Consider the following 23,542-nt stretch of genomic DNA (forward strand, 5'->3'; position numbering starts at 1 on the left):
ATGGATCAGAACAGAGAATGCAGAAACAGACCTACAAAAAGAGTTCAACTGATTTTTGAAAACAGATAGAAGAAATATTTCAATAAGGGAAAGATGGTATTTCCAACAAATGACTGCTACAGCAATTGGATATTCACAAGCAATAAAATGAATATCAACCTAAACCTCAAACTTTGTACAATATTTATCTCAAAATGGATTATAGGCTTAAATATAAAACATAACACTTTCAGAAATAAACTGGAAAAAATCATCAAGATTTAAAGCTAGGCAAACAGTGTTACACTTGACAACTTAAGGGTGATCCATAAAAAAGAAAACTGGTAAAATAACTTATTTTAAAAAGTTTCAAACTTTTGCCCTGTGAAAAACTGTTTGAATATGACAAAAAAACAAGCTATAGGTTGGGAGAATATATTTATAGACCATTTATATGCTAAAGGTATAATATTTAAAACATACAAAGAAATCCCAAAGCTCAGTGATAATATATTTGAAGTCTAATTAGAAAAAGTGCAAACTATATGAACAGATAGTTCACTGAAGAGGACATAAAGATAGTAAACACGTGAAAGGAAGATCAACAACTTTAACAATCAGGAAAATGCAAATGTAAGCAAAATATATGATGTAACTACACACCTCTCAGAATGGCTGTAACAAAAATAGGAATAAATAAGAATGGCTGAGATGAATGTTATTAATGGAGTTGTTGCTTTTTGTACTGATTTGTATACCATATGGTTTAAAAGATCATAGTTATTAACCTGAAAAGAAAAATAAGCTGTGAGATAAGCAAGGATTCAACTACATGAAGATGGTCAGATGACTCTTAAATCTCTTACAAACTACTCTGGAAGGAAGCTGGAGATGGTGATGCATCTGGAAGGGAACAAATGTGACACACTCGGGAAGCCTGAGCTAGAGTATTGTGGGAATAGGATCACAGACACCCTTCACTGTTCGAAGGCTGTCACATAGGTGGGAGAGTAGGCACTGCGCATTATGCACAGAGTGGACGCTCATGAATATATAATGAGTGTGCAAATGAATCACAGGTGACACAGGTGGACCATCAGCAGACATGCTGACTGCAAGGTCCTGGAACATGGCTAATCCACTGTTGGCCGAAGCTTCAGGTCTCTGAAGCTGATACTCTGCAAACGTTTTGTAGACCTCGGCTATGGCACCGAGTGCCCCATATTTTAAATTCAGCCGGGCCAAATTTCCCCAGGCAAGGTGACAGGATGCCCAGCACGCTCAGGATGCAATTACTTCACACTCAGCTCTGTAAATACACATTTCTCAGGCAAAGAAATGGCTGATTGTAAGGTCCAACATTCTGGACTGTAAATCATTGGAATATGTCATAAAACTTCAGGTGCCCTAGAGCTGAGTTCTCCAAACAACTCCTTAAGTCTCCCAAAGTCATAAAAATTTTAACCATTTTGAATGAATATCTTTCTAGAATAAATTATGTATATCCCGCTGTCTTGAGCAAACCACAGCAAGCATAATTTAGCATTTCTGTGATTATTTAATATAATCATTATGCACATTCACTGTTCCAGCCCATATAAATGGTGGTGCCTTCTGGGCACTTTGGGTTAAATTGGGCTTTTTGTGCAACAGGAAATGACCTTGACTGCTGAGTTTTTCTCAACCCTCAAGCATCTGCCTCTCATTACCGTTAGATGTTTTCTGTGTAAACATCTTCTCACTGGCTGCTTGATATGGGATATGATGCTTTGTTGGAGGAGGATAGCAGTTGTTTTCCTTTATAATTCTTAAATGTTTTGCTTCTAAGTTGCCAAAACTTAGTATATGGACAAGGCAGCTTCTTTTTAGATTTGGGAATCAAGAAGAAAAAAATTGTCTCTGATTTTATGGGGCTGATATTTTGACACCTATTTTTGCTAACTAGGATGTTGACTTTGTTTCTTTGAGTTCATGGCTATTTGGAATCCATGCTGTTGGAACTAGCTGTCTTACACGTATCGGCCTGGTGTTTTGCATTTTTCAGAGCAATGTCATGTCTTTGCACCATTTGTTTCTCACACTAATCTTATTATTCTATATATTTACTAGTTTTAGAAGGCTCACATTCTTAAACTGAGGATTAAAGCTACCCTTACTACTTGACCTCAAGGTCTGACATAGTTCCTAGTAGATGACACTACGTAAACATTCTGAGTCATTAAAATCTTAAAAAAATCAGACACCCCAAAATTTAAAGACCTAACCCAAAACTGGGGATCTGAAATGAACTGACATTTCTCAGACAAAGAAGTAGAAGCAGCAAATAAACATATGAAAATATGTTCAACATCACTGACCATTCGAGAGATACAAATGAAAACAACACTGAGATTCCGCCTCACCCCAGAAAGAATGGCTGCTCTCAAGAAATTAATAGATAACAAATGCTGGCGGGGCTGTGGGGAAAGAGGAACCCTGCTCCACTGCTGATGGGAGTGTAGACTGGTGCAACCACTGTGGAAATCAGTATGGAGATACCTCAACGAACTAGGATTACAGGCCCCAATTGACCCAGCTATTCCCCTTCTGGGTATCTTCCCAAAGGAATTAAAAGCATCATACCACAGTGATGTATGCCCACCCATGTTTATAGCGGCACAGTTTGTAATAGTTAAATCTCAGAAACAGCCCAAATGCCCATCAACTGGTGACTGAATAAAGAAGATGTGGAGTTTTTTAATATAAAATGGAGTACTACTCAGCCATAAAGAAAGATAAATTAGAGACATTTATAGCTAAATGGATGCACCTTGAGGCCATACTCTTAAATGAAATAAATAAGACGTGTAAATACTGAATTGTTTCTTTGGTGTGAAAAACTGAAAGTGTAAAAGAGGACCAAAACATACAATACATTTTGTGAAATAGGAAGAAAATGTTCAAAGGGGAAGGGAGGAACTAGGGAGAGGGGCAGGGGAAAGGAAAGAAGGGGGAAAAATGAAAGAAAAAAAACCTAAAAAACTAATTGACCCCACAAAGTTTGATAGTTTCACAGATGATGAGAAGGCTAATGGAACTTTTAGAGTGGGACTACTTCTTCTCATATATTTGAAATCAAATCTCAACAATTAATCCAAATGCATGTGTACACAGTGACTAGAAGTTTGGGAACTTGAAGGAATTAATCAACATTTAATGAGACTAGAAAGAAAGCAAAGAGTAGATGGGTGGACAGATGGTAAGATACACAAAGAAAGTCTGTTTATGAATGATAACTTCATTATATTTTCACTATCAGCAGAAGTGAATACTAAATATAACCCCTAAATAATTAATCACATAAGAAAACCAAAACTACTATACATTTTACGGGCCTTTTTATGATTGTCATCTAGTGGATTTTTTTTAACTTTTACTATCCAACAGAAAGTATATGCAAATTTTATCCCAGCATATTTTCCTCTCCTTTTTTACATTATTGAAGTGCTTTCTCCTTTCTGATAAACCCTAATCACCCTTCAGAACTCAGCTTAACTTTCAACTTCCATGAAATACCTTCCATAATTTCCAGAGAACTCATCTTCCTTTTCTCCTCTTTTCTCCAATATCTCCTGCCTTATTCTCTCTGTATTAGTTAATTTCTTATCACTTGGACACAGTATCTGACACCCATCATTTAAAAAAAGAAAGGTTTAATTCAGCTCATGGTTTCAGGTAATTCAGTCCATGGTCCCCTGGATCTAAGGCAGAAAGACCATGGCGGAAGGGTGTTGTAGAGCAAAGCTGCTTAGTTCATGGTGGACGGAAGCAAAGAAGAGGAACAGTACCAGAGAACAGTGAATGAAGAAGCAGACAGTACTCAAGGCCACACCTACATGACCGACACAGATACACCCAGAAGTGTGCCTTACTACTGTGCTAGGCCTTTCTTAATCCAGTGAAGCTGACCAATCAGGATCAACAGTCCACTCTTATCAGAGTTGTAGCCCTAACAGCTCTTGACCTGGTTAGATGATAAGCTGCTCAGCACAAAGACTGTATTTTGCATTTCTAGTGTAGTTTTTCACTTGTCGTTGGCAAAAGTCTACCTGTATAACAGACTAAGAAAAAAACCTAAATAAATATAAAGTCAACAGATTGAGAGTATTACCCTTAACCAAGTCCAACAAATTTTATAATTTATAATATGTAGATGTCAAACTGCCTTCATGCTAACTGTTCTGTGTCTTCCCCTCACCTTGTTCTATTTTCCACCTCTGGGTCCAGCAGTGTGCCCTGTGAGGAAAACCCATGCTATGGGGACCACAGTCAAGACACAATACTGGGCTCCAATGCATGTCCATGCACTAATCCTCAGAGCCTGTGAATGTGTTATCTAAGGACCAAGGTTCTTTGCAAATGTGATTGTGAAATGGACAGATTACCCTAGATCATTGGCTTGGACCACCACAATCACAGGCAACCTCCTCTCCGGACTGTGGTCAGAGATGTGATGCCTGAAATGGGGCTACAAAGATGTGATGTGAGGACACAGCCTTGCTGAGCCATTGACCATGAAGATGGAAGAAGGGCCGGGGGTGGAGGAATGCCAGTGGTCATCTACAGATTAGAAAAGAAAGGACACCAGTTCTCCTCTACAGTCTTCAGAAAGAAACACAGCACTAGAGACACTGGGTTTTCACCCATTGAGAGCCGGAACAAATTTCTAATACAGAAACTGTATGGTGCTGGTGGGCTTCCTCCTTTCCCCCTTGTTGCTTCAGCCCTGGCCCTGTGTCCTCCATCTCCCAAAGGATGGCTCTTCCTTCTCCATGCACCCAGCTCCCACTGGGCTCTGGTCACAATGTTTTCGTTTTCATCCCCACACCTTTAGAGATAGCAATGGTTCCCTACTGGTGGCTGGTTCTAAAAACATCTCTACCCCTTATTTAGTCATTCAATCCTGCCATACTCTACTCATAATTCCCCACTATGCATATTTTATTGGAGCCATCTGGGGCAAATCTGTTTCCTGCTAGGACCCAGACTGGATAGCTTTGTTCCCTAGGTCACTGAAAGTTCAAGTATACTTAAGAGAGGAGTATATATGGTAGTGGAGAAGTGAGGAAGGCATCAAGACAAATCATCTGGCCCCTGGAAGAAGCTTCTGTTTTTCATGCCTTTTCTGATCCCAGGAGGCTCGTCAGGCAGGGCTTTTCCTTATTCTGTTACATCCCTTTATCCTTCCAATCTGTGAGCTCACTCTCCGCTGCTGCCATAGGTCCATATCTTTCTGGGTGGATATTTACTCTTCTCTGTTTGCCATTTCCTTTGCTTACATCCTCTTTCACCTTTTTGTATTTATGCTCAGGACACCAACACATCTCTGACAAGAGGATGGAGCTCTCAGAATAAGCATCACAAAGATCACCAATTTGCAAAGCTCTTTTCCAGGTTCAGCAAGAGCAAAGCTGACATAATCCTGAGGAAAGAGTGGGGGATGAGGTCAACAGTGGACGGAGCACAGCCTCTTCCAGCTCAGCACAGACGTCCAGGTGCTGCCACCCTTCTGAGCTACAGCCAGAAGCAGGCCCGACACAGCCACACTGGCGCCCCCAGGCGCGCCCACCTCACTTCTCAGATGAGACCCACTTGCAGGTCAGCTAGCGAGCACTGAGGGTGTGGAGCCATCATCGTTCCAGCACCTGGCTCGCTGGAAGGAGGGGGCTGTGGGTGCAGGGAGGTGTGGTGCATGAGGGCTGGGATCTCCGAGTCAGACCTCTTGGAAGTTTCCAATGTAGCTTCGCCGTGAAACTGCAAACTTGGGCAAGTTACTTCACTTCTCTATGCCAACCCTTCCACATCTGTGTAATGAGGGTAACGATACTGACTACCACGGAGCTGTTGAGAAAATTAAGAAGTATCTGCAAAGTAATTATAAAAAATGCCTATAATTGGGATGTGAGTCGAATTCACTGAAATGAAAATGAAGCCCATATATTTTCATGCATGATTAATCCTCAAGATCCTCAAGGAAAAGATATTCTTTGCAGACAATAAAAGTGAGGCTCCAAGAGTCTGAGCAGCATGGCCAAAGTCACAAAGTTCATGTTCGGTGGGAAAGATTCAAATCCGGGCCTCCCTGATTCTAAAGCCCAGTGCAGGCACACTCTCCTCTGCTATGAGCTCTTTATCCCGAGCAGTCAGAAGCACTGAGCCTGCTACTGGCTGACCTTAAAACTCAGACATTATGCGTCCCCGAGACTCACAATCCTCAGGTTGCTCTTGACCCTTCCTCCCCTTTATTTCAAATCCACTGTCTAAAGTAGTGCAACCACACGCTCTCCACCCCTTCCTGTGGTTTATTTTTCCTCCTGCCTCTTATCACCACCTATCATCATGCAAATGTTTATTTACTGATTTTCCACCCCCCCCAACCCCCCTAGAAATCATAAGCTACACATAAGGAAGGACTTTTGACCGTTGTTCCCACTGCTGTCAGCATGAAAGGTGCCCCACTGGGACAGCATGAAAGGTGTAGCCCACCAAGCATGATTACAGCATGGAAGGTGTAGCCCACCAAGCACAATAGGTACTCAAAGACATTTCTGATGAAAAGCGAGTGACTGAATAAATGCATGAATGAGTGAAAAAAATTCTGTCTCTCAACAAGTACTGGACAACAAGTGCATATTCAGTAGGACCATTCAGCATCTCTACTGCTTTTTTTTGGGTTCAGTCGCCGTCATTTAAAAGGACAGAAAACTCCACCACACAGATCGCATCCCCCCTCAGTAGGCTCTGCCAATTACAGCCATTTTCCACAGCAAATCCTTGTCCACTGAGAAGCTGAAACACTATCTGCCATTTTGATCTTGCTACATCTCTACTTCAAAAACTTAACCGCACTTGACATTTGTTAGCACATTGCAAATCCAACCTGCTAATCATGGCACTCACTCCTGGCTCTTTTCTAGCTCCCCATTTTATTTTAAAACTAACTCTTCTCATTACCTGGTATGTCTCAAATTCTAATTATTACTGTCTGTTTTATATTGCACATAGCCCTACTGACTTGAATTTGCCTAATGAAACTTCCATTTCTTTCTATCACATAACTATTCAAGTTAAAATCAATTCTTCCTAAAGAGGTGGGCCCTGATAAAATCATTACAAACCATTTGTTTTTATTTCTGCATGCTACTATGAAAAAGAAAATTAAATTGTCCTACTTTGTGCCTCCTAGGCTCCTGAAATTGAACACAATTTGTGATGATGTAAGAACTTAGTTATATTGGGAAACAAATCACACACAAATAACCAGTCCCTGAGCTGAAGCCACAAGAGGTAAAGGCATTTGGAGAATAGAGACATACCAACTGAGAGATCGCCTGTGTGTAACAGTGAATTTTTCTAGTATGTTTACTGTTTACTGTTCTTCTGCTTTGAATCTTCTTCCATTTTTGCATTAAAATTGCATTTCTCACTAGTTTCCCAAAGTCCAAAGCACTTAAGCTGAGAGACTCTAATTTCTCAGATATAGCATTGTGCATATAGCATTTGTTCCTGTGGGAATACGAATGTGTTCAAAGTCTACACTGTGTGGCTCCAAGAACATAATATACAGCTAGTACATCTTCACAAAAGCCTACAATTACAATGTTTTGTTATAGGTCATGGCTGTTAGATAACAGAGAATTTAATTTCAGTTCTCTAAAACATTTTTATATAATAGATACATACATATGTTATGCATAATATATTTGCTACTTGATGCACAAAAGGTAATATACCCTTTTGATAAACAAAAGTTGCCTCTATTTGTCTAAACTTTCCCATTTTTCATAATGATCAGGGATTGTTTTTATAGTTGGAAATCACACTTAAAAACCCAGCATGTAGCATACCATAAAGATACCAATAACATTTTCTCCTTCAGATCCCTCAGCAAATTGACATTAGTTTGTAATTTAACTCAATAGCAGTTTTTTGCAGATTTAACAAATTTCCAACCTGACTGACAAAGTCTGCATACATATGCATATGCCCTATGGTTCCTTCTTCATCACACACCAACCATAAGCCATTAGCACGAAGCCTTCCTTGATTGAGCCTGACCCAGGACTACAAAATGTTATGCAAAAAACAAAGGAACAACTGGGAGGAAAATTCTAATGAGAGGGTCCCATAGCTGTTGAAAACCTTGGGAAAGCAACTGCAGAAAGTAACCCTGGAACATCAGGCAAGAAGGGGTTGATGCTTCAAAGTATCCAAATCCATTAGTAAATGCCTAATCTGTGCCAGCCTAGGGATCGGGCTGTTACTCAGACTCTCTGTCACTGCCACCGTAACATGGTGAAGAAAGCACTACTTCTATACCACTGGAGAGGTAGGGTTATTATTCTAGGCTGAAGAGTGACTCGCCCAAGGCCGCAAAGGGGATAAATTGCGCTACTCAGATTCCTACCCCTGCCTGTCTGTCTCTAGGCCTTGGTTCTTTCTTTACACCCAGATGGCCTGACCTGATCATCCTGGTAATCCTGCCTGGAAATTCAGAGGGCCAGGGTCAAGAATGCGAGGAGGGCAGCTGAGGGCTTAGCCCCTCTACATCCCTCAAGGTAAAGGCTCTGGGATGAGGGAACTTAACAGGGAAGTGTGTCATTCGGGGACCCAGAATGTCCTCATGAGACAGACACACACTTAACAAGCAGTGCTATACTTCACAGACTGATTTTAAAGAGTTTCTTTTTTCAACATCTTTTTCTCTCCTCCCTTTGCCCAGCCTTTCTCTCCTATCTTCCTTGGGGGCTCTATAACCCAAATCAAGCCCCACTGTGGGGTTAAGTTACTTGATGTGCTTGGCTTTTAGAACACATTAGCAACCACAGAATGCACAGAAATCAGAGGCACAGAGAGGGACAGAGAGAAGAAATCTGCCAGCCTTAAGCCCTAGTACAGCTCCAGGCAAAATCAAGCTTCTAGGATTAAAAAATGCGTGCAGGGATGCTATGCACCACGTAGGTGGTGACGACCTGTACACAGGTCTGGGTGGGGAACAGATCTGTCTTTCTTTCCTTCTGTAGCAATGGTTTCCTTTGTGTAATGTAGGATTTTGGTTCCAACTTCCAAGGCTCCTTGTATGCCTACGTGCTGTCAAATAAAAATGGACTGTTGAATAATAATGAAAAAACAGCTTCCAACAGAATCACTTAATTCCAAGAATGTTTTTTAAATACACATTTTGATCTGCATATTGTTTTATTTAAGTCTAGATAACAGTGTCATTTGGTTCCCAATTCAGGCTCTGTCTCTGTCTCTCTAGGAGATAGATGAATCTCTCATTCTTTTGTGTTTTAATTTCCTCAGTGGTTAAGCAAGGACAATACATCCAATCTACCTTCCAGAACTTTTGAATGGATTACAACAAAACCTTTCATTATGCTTTGGCTTAAAAGATTTCTCTCAACCATATTTATGATCTCAATATTGTATTTTCCCCAAACAGTCATCAATAGGATTTACAAAGGAAATATATCCATATAATTGGATTAATTTCCCTAAATCCCTGGATGATCTCAAAATGTTTGGCCATGACTAATCAATGAATTTGAATTTTTGGCAAGTGGTAATGATTATGTACATGTTTCAAATATCTGCCCTTCTCTGCACAGTCAGAGCAATGTGGCTTAACTAATTGTAAGAATAGAAATGTTAATATTCAACAGTATTAGAATTCTATTTACCAAACTGAAATTCCCCTGATGAATGAGAAATCAAGTTGCAAAAACCTCAGACTGATGCCAAAGCATCAAGTATTCCAAATTCCATAATATCATACAGAGACTAAAGGCTGAGGTTGGAAATCATCATTAAAAAGGAAAGCTAGTGGGAAGGCTTGGCTTTACAGATGAGGAAAAGAGGAAAATAAAATTTCTAAGCACCTGCAGGCTTTGTGCTGTGTGACTTATTGCACCAATGTATTCAATCTCATCATAACTCCATCACTGGTCCACCATTTAACCAAAGGTTAATCGGACAGCCAGGGAGGTAGAACAGATGATCTAAATTCAGTCACATGACCATGAGCAAACCCCAGATCTCTACTTGAGTTCACAGTTTGGATGGTGAATCAAAAATCTATAAACCTACTTCAGTAGCAAATTACCAACAAGCTGAACAACAGATTTTCCCTTCCAGGAGAACAACTCATGGTAGAAAGCATACACAGAGACAGGAAATGATGAAGCCATTTGTGTGTCCCATTTGGGAGATGAAGAATTGCTATCTGCTTATACAACTAAACATCATATAACTGAAATAAAAATTTACTATAATCCTTGTATGCAAATAAGAGCTCCAGTTTATTGAACACTTATTATTTGCGGGCCTCAAGAACATTTCAAAGCTTCTTATAACCTTTAGTTGTAAATATTTCAACCTTATTTTACAGATGAAGTAAATTGAGGTTAGGTAAATAACAGTACTTGTATAGAATTACTGTTTTGTATAGAATTTATAGGTGGCCAGGCACTGAGTCCTCAACCACATATTATTTACACATTACATATAATATTAATTTCATCTTCAAAACAACCCCATGAGTCAAGTTTTAGTATCACTCTCATTTATCATATGGGAAACTGATACACAGAGAGGTTAAATAACTTCAGGGATCACATAACTTGCAGATACTAGATTCACATTTTTAATCGCTACTATTCAGAGCCAACAGCTAAAGTTGCCTCATTCATAAGCACTAATGAATTCAAAGGAGGAGTTGGGCACCTTCTCTGCTGACTGAAATGGAAGTTCTCACCCTGACTCAGTTGACTGGCTGGTTTGCCTGAGGCAGTCCTTGAGCCTAAGGACACTGGCAGACTCAACCCAGAAAACCTTTCTGGCTCCTGTGGAAACGTTTCTATGCACCAGGCTGAAGTTTTGTCTATACCTCCCTTAACTTTCACACTGACAAACATATATTAAATTTCAACTGTACAATGGGTGCTTTCAGCGACATGGTTTCCTTGTCCTCAAGGAAAGCAAAATCTATTGGGAGAAATACAAGCATGGGAAGCTAAGTATAATTCATATTACTGTGCCAAGGAGCACTCTTGCCTCAGTATCCAAGTTCAAGTTTCTGTTCTAAGGGAGAAAATGAGAACCAGCTCAGAACACTGCTGGGGTCAAATCAAGGGACACAGAGGTGAGATATGGGATCTTGCAATGTGTTTCCCTCTCATAAATGAGTTTAGGCAACCCTGTGAGCTTCTAGTGTACCCCAGAGAATTAAGCAGATCATTATTATTGCTGTTGGTTTTTTATTCTCCAACTATGAGTTTACAGCATCTTTTCTTCAGTGGTTTGTGTCCCTGAGAGCAAAATAAACTCAACATTTTCTGCCTGCAACCTCTCATGAATATTAATGCTGTCTTTATTTATTGTTTGGCAAAATATGACAAAAATAAAAGTGCACTACAGCTAAAAAGAACACGAATACACCAAAAATATCTAGCTACTGTCAAGGTACTTCTGTCATCATCATTATCAGTAAATGCACAGTTGACAAGCAGGCTCCTTCCGCCACGTGGCCCCACAATTCCTTCTAACTGCTGACCTCTCTTACAGGTGCTGGCGGTTCTGTGATTACCACTATGAAACTCCCATTAACTTTCTACTTGCACAGTTTCGGGGTCCTTAAACCAGAGAGGAGGAGCTCAGTAGCAATGGGACAGGAGATATACAAGACGGTTAAGGTTTCCAGGGGCCCTCTACACCCAGAAGCTCAGATGAATGAAACAAACAGTGTAACCGGTTCTGATTGAAAGGAGGCACAGATAGGAGTTCCACCCAGACAGACCTAGCCTCAAGTCCGGGAGCAGCTTGGAGCAACTCCGGAGGCCTTTGAGTTTTGCATACCACTCCCCCAAAGTGACCCCTAAAATGCATCTTAAAGACAGCAGTGGCCCAGGACACCAAGCCAATTAAAGTAGCTGAGGGCACAGGCAGAGACAGAGTGGAGACTAACATTCCCATCCTTTCCACCCTCTTCTCATGATCTTTCCATACCACTTCCTGTCTCCCTTTAGGGTACAAGCAGAGGAAGGGACATGTGGGGCAATTTTCAAGAACTGTTTGCAACGGCAATCTGTTTGCCCACACTGGTGAGAAACGATTCTCTGTGGTCGGTCAGTTCCCCCAGAATCAATGTGATCCGTGGTGGGGTAGCCAGTGAATGTGGACCCGTGAGCACCGTGGTCAGCCTGGACTCTCACCCTGTGTTCTCAGACCTGGGGTAAGTAGGACATAGGAAATTCTTGGCATGAAAGTTCTTTTGCAAATGAGAAGGGGATCAAGGGATAGGAGTAGAGAGGGGGAGGAGAAAGGGGATGTAAAAGGATTAAGATGTGCTAGGTGTACACACCGATTCCCCAACATGAAGGCGGTCACTGTGGCCTGCAAGCAGATGCTGATGAACACAAAAAATAAGTAAGTACATAAAATAAAAATATGTTCTGGGGCTCTGGCAGACACAAATGAATACGGCCACACTGCCAACTTGACTGGGACTCTAGAAAGTACAGTTAGACCCTTCTCTAGTTTAACCTTACTCCTAAGAGCAGGGCTGAATCCCCGGAAGTGCCATCTGACCCCTGATAAAATTCTGTTCAAGGTATACAAAGTTAGGACATCTGCGAGTATTTTCATGTCTGTGTATCCATTTGACTGAACAGCGGACGAGTGTTATCCAGCACAGTAGATCCAGTGTCATTGCCAATGACTTGCGACTTCGGCCTGAGCAAATCCCTTCAGCGGTTATATGATCAATCGAGCTTTAGAGAGCATTAAGGGCTCTACAGTCAATCAGTGACGGTCAAGACCACAGCTACACCTTGAACCCCAGTCCAGGGCTACTGCTGCTCCAAGCCGCCTTGGAATCTATGTCCTCCTCCTTCCTAGAGATCTTCTATGATATTCAAAAGAGGCAAAGCATTCCTTAGCATTTTCTTCTGCATTTTGACAGAGAAGAACTGAACCTTAGCCCAGACACATCCGTAGCAGGATTTTCTCCATATGAAATGCACTTGAGCAATTATTCTTCCTGATAACCTTCAGCAGCAGCAGGATTTATCTGAAGGCAGTCAGAATTATTTTCTCAAAAAATTTTGCCTTTGTGACAGAAGGTTAGAAAATAGCTCCTTTGAATAGTATAACAGAGAGAAAAATAGAAAAAAAAAAGAAAAATAGGCTGATGATAATGACCACTGTTACAATTTTTAAAAGCTTGTATAAATTTATGATGTGGTTATTAACTACATTATCATTGAGGTACATATAATGTCATAAACCACAAAGCTAAATATTTAGAGATCTACTGTATACAACACTGGAACAATATGGATCCAGGCAGAAATCTCCACTGGTCTCTGGTTTTTCTGGTAGGACTGAAAAGCACCTAGTGTGTGTGATCCATTTCTCAAGCTATCTAGGAATTGGTAGATCTTGTCCTGTTTCAAGAATTGATTCCCAGATGTTACAGAACATGGCAAAAATATGCCTCTTAGGAAAAGCAATGAAAAATATGGAAAAAATAATGAAATTCACCTTTTCAGAACCCTAGAAACTAACCAGAAGCTTGCAGCAATCAAGATAGTATTTAGTGGAAAAAATAACAAAGGGCCGGGCATTTAGCTCAGTGGTTCTGCCACCTGCCTCACAAACACAAGGTCCCAAGTTCGATACCAAAAAATTTTTAAAAATCACATAAACAATCACAAAAACAAACAAGCAAACAAAAAGCTGGCTAACTGTCTGTGAGAAGTGCACATCTATGTCTTAACACACCTTAGTCCTTGGCCCTCCTACCCATCTCAACAGCAGTACTGAAGGCCGCCATCCACAGTCCAGGGAGCCAGAACACAGCAGATTGGCACAGAATTCTTACTCCTCTGCCTCCTGGCTCTCTGAATGGCCTTCTCAGAAAGCCCATCTTTATCTCTCCTGATTGGGAGCTTGCCTAGTGCTAAGGAGGTTACCCTCCAAGACAGTGGCAAGAACTGTACAAGCAAATGTTTCAGTCTCTGCTTTTGAATTTGCTTCTGGGTGTCACAGATCTGGAAGTCGGGCAGAAGTGACTGCTTTGAGTCTTCTCAGGTATTTCCCGAGCTCTGCATAGTCCTGGGCCTGCACCTGACCTGAGAGGTCCTCAGAAGTATGTCAGATCTCTGGCTTTATTCCCAAAGCACTTCACTCCCAGGCGGTCCTCTCGAGTGCATTGGTTAATATATTGTTTCTCCCAACTGTTACCTGTTCTCTTAGGCAGCAGAGACTAGAATAGGCCTAGAAGCTTTCCCCTTAAGATCGGGAGCCAGGCATGCCCGCTCTTATCACTCCCTCGACACTGTACTGGAACTCCTAGATAACACAATAAGAAAAGAGAAGGTCTCCAAATTGAGAAGGAACAAGTACAATTGCCACTCTTTGCAGATGACCTGAGGTTCTATACCACAAACCCAACATTCCACTTAAATGCTTAGAATAAAGAAGTAAAAGGGTACAAAATAAACATGCAAAACTTAGTTGCATTTTATAAACTAACAATGAGGTATCTCAAAAGGAAATTAGGGAAGTAATCCCATTTAAAATAGTATTAAAACAATAAAATACTTAGGAATTTGACTAATGAGGTAAGTACTTACACACCAAGAACTAGAAAACACTGCTGAATTTTTCATGACTTTCACAATTTGAAAAGATTCCCTGTGTTCATAAATTGGTAGAATTAATAACATTAAGATAGTATTACCTCCTTATCATATTATTTACTGATATACTATTATCAAAATTCAAACTGCCCTTATTTTAAAAATGTACAAACTGAACCTAAAATTGACATGAAAATTTGAACAATGTCAATTAACAAATATATCTTGGAAAGGAAAACAAGTTTTGAGAATTTACATTTCTTAATTTCAAATTTTATTATGAAGCTACAGTAATCAAAACAGTGTGTTACAGGCAAACGGACAGACAAAGAAGTCAATGGACTAGCATCTAGAAACAAACTACCTGTCTATGGTCAACTGATTTTCCATGAAGTATGACAATAAAGCCCAACTGAGAAAGAATAGTGTTTTCAATGAACTGAGTTGGAATAATTGGATATCCACAAGCAAAAGTATGACTGTGGACTCCCACCTCAAATTATATACAAAATTAACTCAGAATGGATTAAGTATCTAAATGAAGGCATAATATTTCTAGAAGGAAACATGGGTATAAATTGTTGCAACTTTAGGTGAGTCAATGAGTTTTTAAATGTGGCAACACAAGCACTAGCAGGCAACAAAACATGAACAAATTTGACTTCATTATAATAAGTTTGTGCAGGTGAGTCCAAGAACACTACAAATAAAATCAAAGGACAGCTCACTAAATGAAAGAAAATACCTGCACATTATATATCTGACAGGGATATCCAGTATCATAAAGAATGCATACAGCTCAACAGTAAGCACACTAACAATTCGACTTTAAAATGTTAAAGGACCTGAAAAGTCCTTTCTGCAAACAAGACACACAAATGGAAGATAAGCACATGAAAAGGTGCTCAAGATCATTATTTATTTGGGCCAGGGATTTAGCTCAGTGGTTCTGCCGCCTGTCTCACAAGTGCAAGGTCACCGTTCGATCCCCGGTATCAAAAAATAAAATCATTATTCATTAGAGAAATGCAAATTACAACCATAATGAAATACTACTTCACACCCATTAGAATGAACATAATGAAATATAGGTAAAAACCTCATGAGGGCTGAGGATGTGGCTCAGTGGTACAGTGCTTGCCTAGCACGTGTGAGACTCTGGGTTCAATCCCTGTACTACAAAAACCCATAAAATATCAAGTGTTAAAGATGATGAAGAAAATCAGACCACTTCTTTTGTGATGAGAATGTAAACTGGGATAGCTACTATGGAAAACAGTTTCCTAGCTCCTCAAAAATTTTAACATATAGCTTCTTATGGGCCAGTAATTCTACTCTAAAGCAAGAGACTTGTCCATGCAAAACTTCAACACAAATGCTTACAGCAGCACTATTAATTTTAGCCAAGTAGATGACCTCAATGTTCATTAGTGATGAATGAAAATATTAAAAAATGGTGTATCCTTCCAATAGATTACACAGCCATTGAAATAAGGGGAAGCTTTGATAGGTACTATAATAAGGAAAACCTTCAAAACCCTATGTGAAATGAAATACCTGTCTTAGTTACTTTTCTTCTTGCTGAGACAAAATAATCAACACCCAAAGTTAAAGGACAAAAAGATTATTTCAGTTCACAGCTTGTAGAGGTTTCAGTCCATAGTTGACTGGCTCCAAGGCAGGGGGTATGCTAGAGGGGAATTGTGGAGCAGAAACAGTTCATGGTTTGGCAGGCGGGAGGCAGTGAAGCAGCAGCAGAAGCAAGGAGCAGCAGCGACAACAGCAACAGCAGGCCTGCCTCCTTTCTGTCCCTTTATATTCCACCCAGGCTACAAGCTTATTGATTGGTGCCACCCATACCCAGGGTGGCACTTCCATTATCCACACCCTTAATCCAAGTATCACACCCTTAATCCACATGCACACACCCTAATCCAGCCATCTTCAAAACTCTCCACCTATAACCACATAAGACTTTTGGGAGGACATCTAGATACAAGCCATAACAATGCCAGGCACAAAAGGAAACAAACTACAAATCCATTTAAATAAAATCTCCAGAAAAATGCAAATCTATAGAGAGACTGTATCAATGCTTTCCAAAGGCTAGAGGGAAGAGAAAACTGTAATTGACTACTAGCAGGTAGTGGGTTTCTTTATGGGGTTATAGAAATCTTCTGGAAATACTAATAATATTAGCACAGTATTATGAATATACTGAAAAATATCACTGAATTAAAACATTGGTTCAAACAGTTAAAACAGTGGATTTTATGTTATATGTATGTTAAATCAAGAAAAAAAACCAATTGCCAAAGAGAAGTTCTAATTCTGGTCTGCCCTGTAGACTACTCTAAGATAGGTTGTTAGGAAGAACAAGAGCAGGATAAGAATTAGGAAATATTTCTTGTTCCAACTGACATCTTAAGGGTAAACTGCTGGGGCACAGTTTCATGTAATAAGAAGTAGAAGAATTGTTCTATGTAAGAAACAAGGGTAATTAGGAGTTACTTACATAGAACCTTAGTAAATAGCCAATTCTGGAACGTACAAGAGACAAATTTCCTTTCTTCAGATATCTGTTTGAGTTTAAAAGCATCCCTGCCTAGAAAGAGTGGGAGTAACATTGATAAGAAGAAGATTTTAGTTGTGGTAATGCATACATCAATGGGATTATTGCTGAGTAGTGACATTCTAGAAAGCAAGTGAGAGCAGAGTGCCAAAGATAAAGGAAAAGAGAGAAGTGGAGAACTGGGGAAGGGGATGTGAAGAAAAGTTAAGAGCGGCCTTTTTTGTATGTCGAGAGTGAGCCTTAGCTTCGATCTGGAAAATGGCAGTCCAGGGCCCCTTATGGGAGTGACAGTTAAGACCAAGAGAATTGTCTGCCTGAAGAATTACACTGGTAAGCTGTAAATTCCAAACAAATAAAAGAAGGGGCAGAAGAGAGAGGAGAAGGAGAAAGGAAAGAAACAAGGAAGACAAGGATGAGAGGGAAGGTGAGAAAAGCAGCAGCAGAATGACCAGATCTTTCCCTCTCAACGTGCCTACTTTGTAAAAGAGAAGAAACAAAATTTTAGCTTCACAGAAAGGAGACTACAGGAAGGGAGGGAAAAAGAAAGTAAAACAGGAAAAGCCTATTAAAGTCGAACCATTGACTTAGATTTGCAAATACATTAAGCAGAATGGTAACTACTTAGCATTGACGTTGTTTTAAATCTCAAAGCCTGGTTTATTTTGTTTTAATTTTTACTTTTATTAGTCCATGTTTGCAGCACATAATCATTACATTCATCACAGGGAGCTGGTATGTGTACATAACAATCTTAATTCTTTCTACATCTCCTTTCTCTCCTCCCTCCACCTCCTCTGTTTTATATGCAGAAACATGGAAAACCGTTGGTTTTCCTAGTAGTTCTTGAGGAGCACATCACAAACACCTGGAGGGTTTGTTGGCTCCATTCCCAGAGTTTCTTAGGCAATAGAACTTCAAGAGGCCCAAGAAGGTGCATTTCTAACAAGTTCCTGGGTGTGATCCACAGTTGCTCATTTGGTTCCAATTGCACACTGATAACCACTGACTTAGAAAGCAAGGTGCAGAGGAAGAAATCTTGGTGACATGCCACTGAGATGGATAAGATGACAAAGAGGGAGGAGAATGGAGGAGATGGAGTACACACACCTCCTGCTGTGCCAGAACCGGAGCTGAGACAGAGCAGGGCCAGGTGGGCAATGTTTCATCCTCACAGAGTGATAGACATTTGTACATGTATATGTCAATTGTTGATGGTGCTTTTTTGTTTCAGTTTTACATGCAAATTGTTCTTGTAGGTAACCATGGAAATCTAGGATTAGTAAAAAGTATGTGTATCCATGAGACATAACTCTGCATATATTAGATTTTTCTTGTAGGAAAAAAAAAGTGTGTTGCAACAAATCATATTAATGTGTGAGAATTACACAGGCAAGAACCAGAGCAGAAAAAATTCCGGTAGACCTGTGCTCTAAGGGTTAAAAAAAATAAAAACTTTAGCAAATTGTTTAATCCCTAGTCTTTACTCCAAAGGAGAATTTCTTTTTAGAGAAGCCTGAAATTTTTTTAAAAAATTCTATTTAGGGTTGCCAGCTTTGGCAAATAAAAATACAGAACATTCAGTTATATTTGAATTTCAGATATTAAACAATGATTTTCAAAATATAAGAATGTTTTTTGCACTATTTGGGTCAGACTTACACTAAAATGTTTTTCATTGCTTATGTGAAATTTTACTTTAACTGGACACCTACATTTTATCTGACAACCCTAATCCGAGGGCATTTTGACTAACATTCATTCACTGAGTGTTTAATGTGTTTCATAAGGAAAAAAAGCCCAGAGCACATTCTGTCCCCCAGGCAACACTAGAAGAATGGAAGGATGGCCAAGCTGCAAAGGTTTCAAGGACGCAGCACAGGGAGACCAGTGGAAGGTCGCAGTGGAGGAAGGGGAGCATGGGAATATGACTTCGGTGCCCCTGAAGCTGGAGGAGAACGTCATTACCAAGGGCCCACAGAAGTGACCACCAGCACGTACATGAAGTGTAAGGTCAGGACCATGGACAGCAGGCAAAGGGGCTTGGAGGGACAGTGGGTGTCCCAGGCCAGGTCCCACACACCAAGCACAAGCTGTGTAGCACAGGGCTCCAGGGAACCCAATCACTGATCCTTGTTGACATTTCATTAATATCCCTGACAGCAAACGGCAGCCCCAGTTTTCTTCCCACATCATGAGCACGACAAGGGAAGACCCAAAAGCACAGCATACTACAAGGTACCTAGATACTGAGCTTTTAAGACAAAGAAACAGCTTCTGATCTTGAGGTGTTTTTAATTAGAAAATAAATAGATCTTTGGCTCCAATGCCAAGAAAAAGATACCTGGGATTTTTGCCTATGGAGAGAGAGAAAGGCAGCAACTGGATGGAGTCAAGTTTTTCTCTGATCCCACTTGGAAATGCAGGTTCTGAATCCTGCCATAGGCAGAGCCTGAGCTTGGAGTCTTCAACCTGGGCTGAAGTCTCTGGAGTCCACTCTCGAATGAGACAGCTTCTGACTTCAAATCCCCAGCTGCAAAGCAACAGTTTGGGATACGTGATCTCTCAGGGCCCTGAAGAAATCACCCATTCACCAAACACCTGCTGAGAACCTGCAACAAGCAGGGCAGTGTCCTAGGAGCCATGATGGATACAAAGAGAGTCACTATATGTACCCCTCACTGGGTGGAATTATGAACCAAGCACTTGGCTCCTTTTCCCCATCTGGGGACCCAGGTGGGCGCTGGCCCATGGAGTCAGATTGGCAAGATTTGTTGTAGCCATTGTTTCTCGGCCTTTTGGCTGAGATCAAATGATTTGTTGTGGCCAGTCTTCTTATCTTAGCTTTACACCCTTCCCTATGTCCCCCCAAGGAAACGCCACCTATGTGCACTTCACTGCCCAGGTCTCCATCTTCCAGGGTGAGAAGGAATCCATCTGATGAACGTGCACGTATGCAAGCCACAAACAAAGAAAGGAGGGGGCTATATCCGAGTAACAAACAGACAATCATGGGCTTCAAGCTTTTTTGTTCTATCATGACTTCAACTTGGAACTGATTCAGAGTAAAGGACACACAATAGAAAGAAAACAAACATTTACTAAGGCCTGCTGGTGCTAGGACAGAGCTAAATGCTATCGTGCATCATCTTGTTTGATCTGCATGACCATCTGCGATAACAGTTTACTGTCCTCATGGATGATCCTGAGTCAAGATAGAGGAGGGAAACTGGCTCGGGTCCAGAGTGTCTTCATAAGGAACCAGCATTCTTTCCAGTAAACCGCAGTTTCTAGGCCAGGTTCCCAGCTGCCTGTGTGTTTCAAACATTCGTATGGGACATCACTGAGATAGCAAAAGTTTTCTTTTTTTAAAAAATAACGTGGATTTAATTAATTTTTTTTTTTTTTTTTTTTGGTACTGGGGACCGAACTCCGGTCCTTGCGCTTGCACAGCAGGTGGCGAAACCACTGAGCTAAATTCCCAGCCCAAGATTTAATTAATTTTTAAGGTCAATCTCAGTGACTCTATTTCAGCATGCACTGTTTGCTCTTCAGTGTAGAAGGCCCGCAGCCCAAGTGTAAAGGCTTGCCCAGGGTTCTTGCCACAGGGGTACTTGTGCCCACAGTGCTAGGTGGCATTTCACACTGTAGCAGATAAGAAGGGGCCAAGCACATCCAAGTGAAGGAGGTGGGATTGTTTGAGGTAGGTGAGCCTCACTCCAGTCCTGAAATTGCATCCTGAGTGCAGGCGTCTGCCCTTTACCTATCAACTGTTTCAGCTGCATTCTTAAAGGAAGGTGTGTGTGTGTGTGCAGAGAAAGAGAGACAGAAAGTCCTGAACACAGAAATAAGGAGAGAAGGGAGAAGAAGACAAAGAAGTACAAAGAGTGACTGGTGAATGTTTAAATTTTTTACAATAGCCCACCACCTGCTTCGCAAGTGCAAGGTCTGGAGTTCGATCCCTGGTACCAAAAAAAAAGGGTAATTTAAAATATCTTACACTTAAAGACACACAGCCATTTATCACCATCAAAACATCCCCCCCTCATCCTCCCTCATTTGCTACTTTTTTTGTTTGGTTTTTGAAGACAAGGTCTCACTGTGTAGTACAGGCTGGCCTTGAACTCATGGCAATCCTCCTGCCTCAATCTTCCCGGTGTTGGGATCAAGGGCTGGGGCTTTGCCGCTTTCTGAAGTAGCTCTGGAAGTCTATTTCCTTGAGTGTCTTCAAAAGGTGAAATAAAAATATAGTAAATGCTGCTGCCAAGTGCCATCCAACAAAACAAAGGCAGGCTCATAAAAACATCACAGTGTGTCCTCATCCACCTTACGCACCGGATCTGGCACTGCGTGACTTCTGGCTCATCCTCAAAATCCAAATGACCATGACAGCAAATGTTTTGAATTGATTCAGGACATTGAGGCAGCCATGAAAGTGGAACTAGATATTTATGAAAGAGGACTTCCGGAACTGCTTCAGAAAGAGACAAGAAGGACTGGATGAGTATGCTGGAAACTATAGGAGATTTTGAAGGGGGGAGGTAATGTCTCTTTTACTGTAACATTTTTGTTAAATTTAAATATTCATTGTAGTTTTTAATTACACCTGGAAGATTGAGAGGAAGGGAAGAACATAAGACAGAGAATTCGGAAACAGCCCTCTAATACCTTAAGGAGTTAATTTGCACTGTCATCACATTAAAGCAACTGAGCATTTAACCATTTAGGCAACAAAAGTCAAAGCTTTTCTAACCTGATTATTATGTGTGCAGATATTTTAATAAGTTTATGACTCAGGACTATCGTGGTCATGATATGGTATTTTGTCCAAGATCCTTGGGCAAGGTCATTGATCAAGGATGGATGCTTCCACCTCGGTGAGCTCCTGAGCCCTCTGAGTTTTGTAGTCGCAGTTGCAATTCCCCTTAGCGAGCAGAAGGAGGCTTGGAAGAGAAGTTGTAGAACCAGATATATATCAAATCAATGAATTCATCAATCTGAAAATTTACAATGGAAAGCATGATTGAGCCATGAAGAACAAGAAGCAAAATCAAGCCAGAAAAGGAGCAGCCACAATAGGTGATGTGAACCAAAGCAAAGATATAGAATGACACGGAGAAAGGGCTCGAGGTCTTGGAGAAAAGAAGACTTCAAGGCAAAGTCTGTGGCTACTCAGGCCCTACTCATCTTGTTCACCTTTAGGGCATCTGCAGCCCTTGATCGTCTCTGACGCCATACAGGTTGATTTGTGTCTCCAATACACATGTCCTGGTCCCCAGTACCTGAAAGCTTGACCTTGTTCCAAAGTGGGGTCTTTATAGGTGATCTAAGATCCCTAGTCCACTGTGACCAAGTCCTCAGAGGAGGAAAAGTGGACCTAGGGGCTCACACAGTGAGAATGCCCTCAAAGTCAAAGGTGGAGCGGGACCTGACATCCCTACAAATTGAGGAATGCTGAAAATTTCTAACAAACTACCAGAAACTAGAAAAGTGCATGCAGTAATTTTTTGTGTGCACAGCCACAGAAGGAGCGAGCCCTGCCAACAACTTGCGCTCAGCTTTTGGGCCCCAGACCTGTGAGACAATCAATTTCTTTTGTTTAAGCCATTTAGTGTACAGCACTTTGTTATGGCAGACCTATAAAAGGAAAGCAATTGTCTATGCAGATTTCACCATCTTCTCCTCTAAAACATACACAAAAGCCAGAAATCCACCAAGAGGGTATCAGAGTAATAGATGTCAGAGAGGTCAGAGACCCAAACTGGAGCGCTCCACCAGTAGGCAGCACTCAGATCCAGTTAATTCCTTTTAAATTCACAGTTCTGTCAGCTGTCCCGCTTTTCAGGTGCAGAACAGCAGCAGGTACATGGAAGGGCCCAAAGGAATCCCCACGCCAACGCTGACCACAGGAGGTAGAAACATGCACTGGTGAAATGGGAGCAGGGTACAGAAACAAAGCTGGAGATGTGCAAAGAGTAAGTCAAATAAACACACACACCAGCTGTAAACCCCAAAAATTACATTTTGTGGGACAATATCTGCTCCTGTGCTATCTACAGTTTTACTTATCAGGCGAATGATCTACTTTGTTTATCAACCATTCAAGTGCGGACACAGAGAGCTCATCCTTAAGCCTTGCCTTCAAAGCCGAAGGGTGAATTTGGAGCCACCTGCCAAGGATGACAGCACATGAGTATGATGCTGGAAAACCGGCCATGTGAGGCGGAGCTGGAAATCCCGACTGCAGTATCGAAATTCTTAAAAAGCACTGCCACAGGTGACAAAAAATGAAAATCAAAGGGAGAAAACTTGG

At 41.0% G+C, this 23,542-nt stretch overlaps 1 long non-coding RNA gene across 1 annotated transcript in view; it reads right to left on the reverse strand.

The window, feature by feature from the left end:
* LOC147830560 (uncharacterized) overlaps positions 1-23,542 on the reverse strand; it is a 68,983-nt gene continuing 45,441 nt past the window's right edge. Inside the window, exon 4 of the long non-coding RNA XR_015439092.1 lies at positions 1-23,542. This exon is cut by the window's right edge and continues 21,126 nt beyond it. This is a non-coding gene — a long non-coding RNA (uncharacterized LOC147830560).

This window comes from Heterocephalus glaber, unplaced genomic scaffold (assembly GCF_053883595.1).
Source record: "Heterocephalus glaber isolate CG9 unplaced genomic scaffold, H.glaber_assembly_v1.0 deba00000122, whole genome shotgun sequence".
Classification (NCBI taxonomy): domain Eukaryota; kingdom Metazoa; phylum Chordata; class Mammalia; order Rodentia; family Bathyergidae; genus Heterocephalus; species Heterocephalus glaber.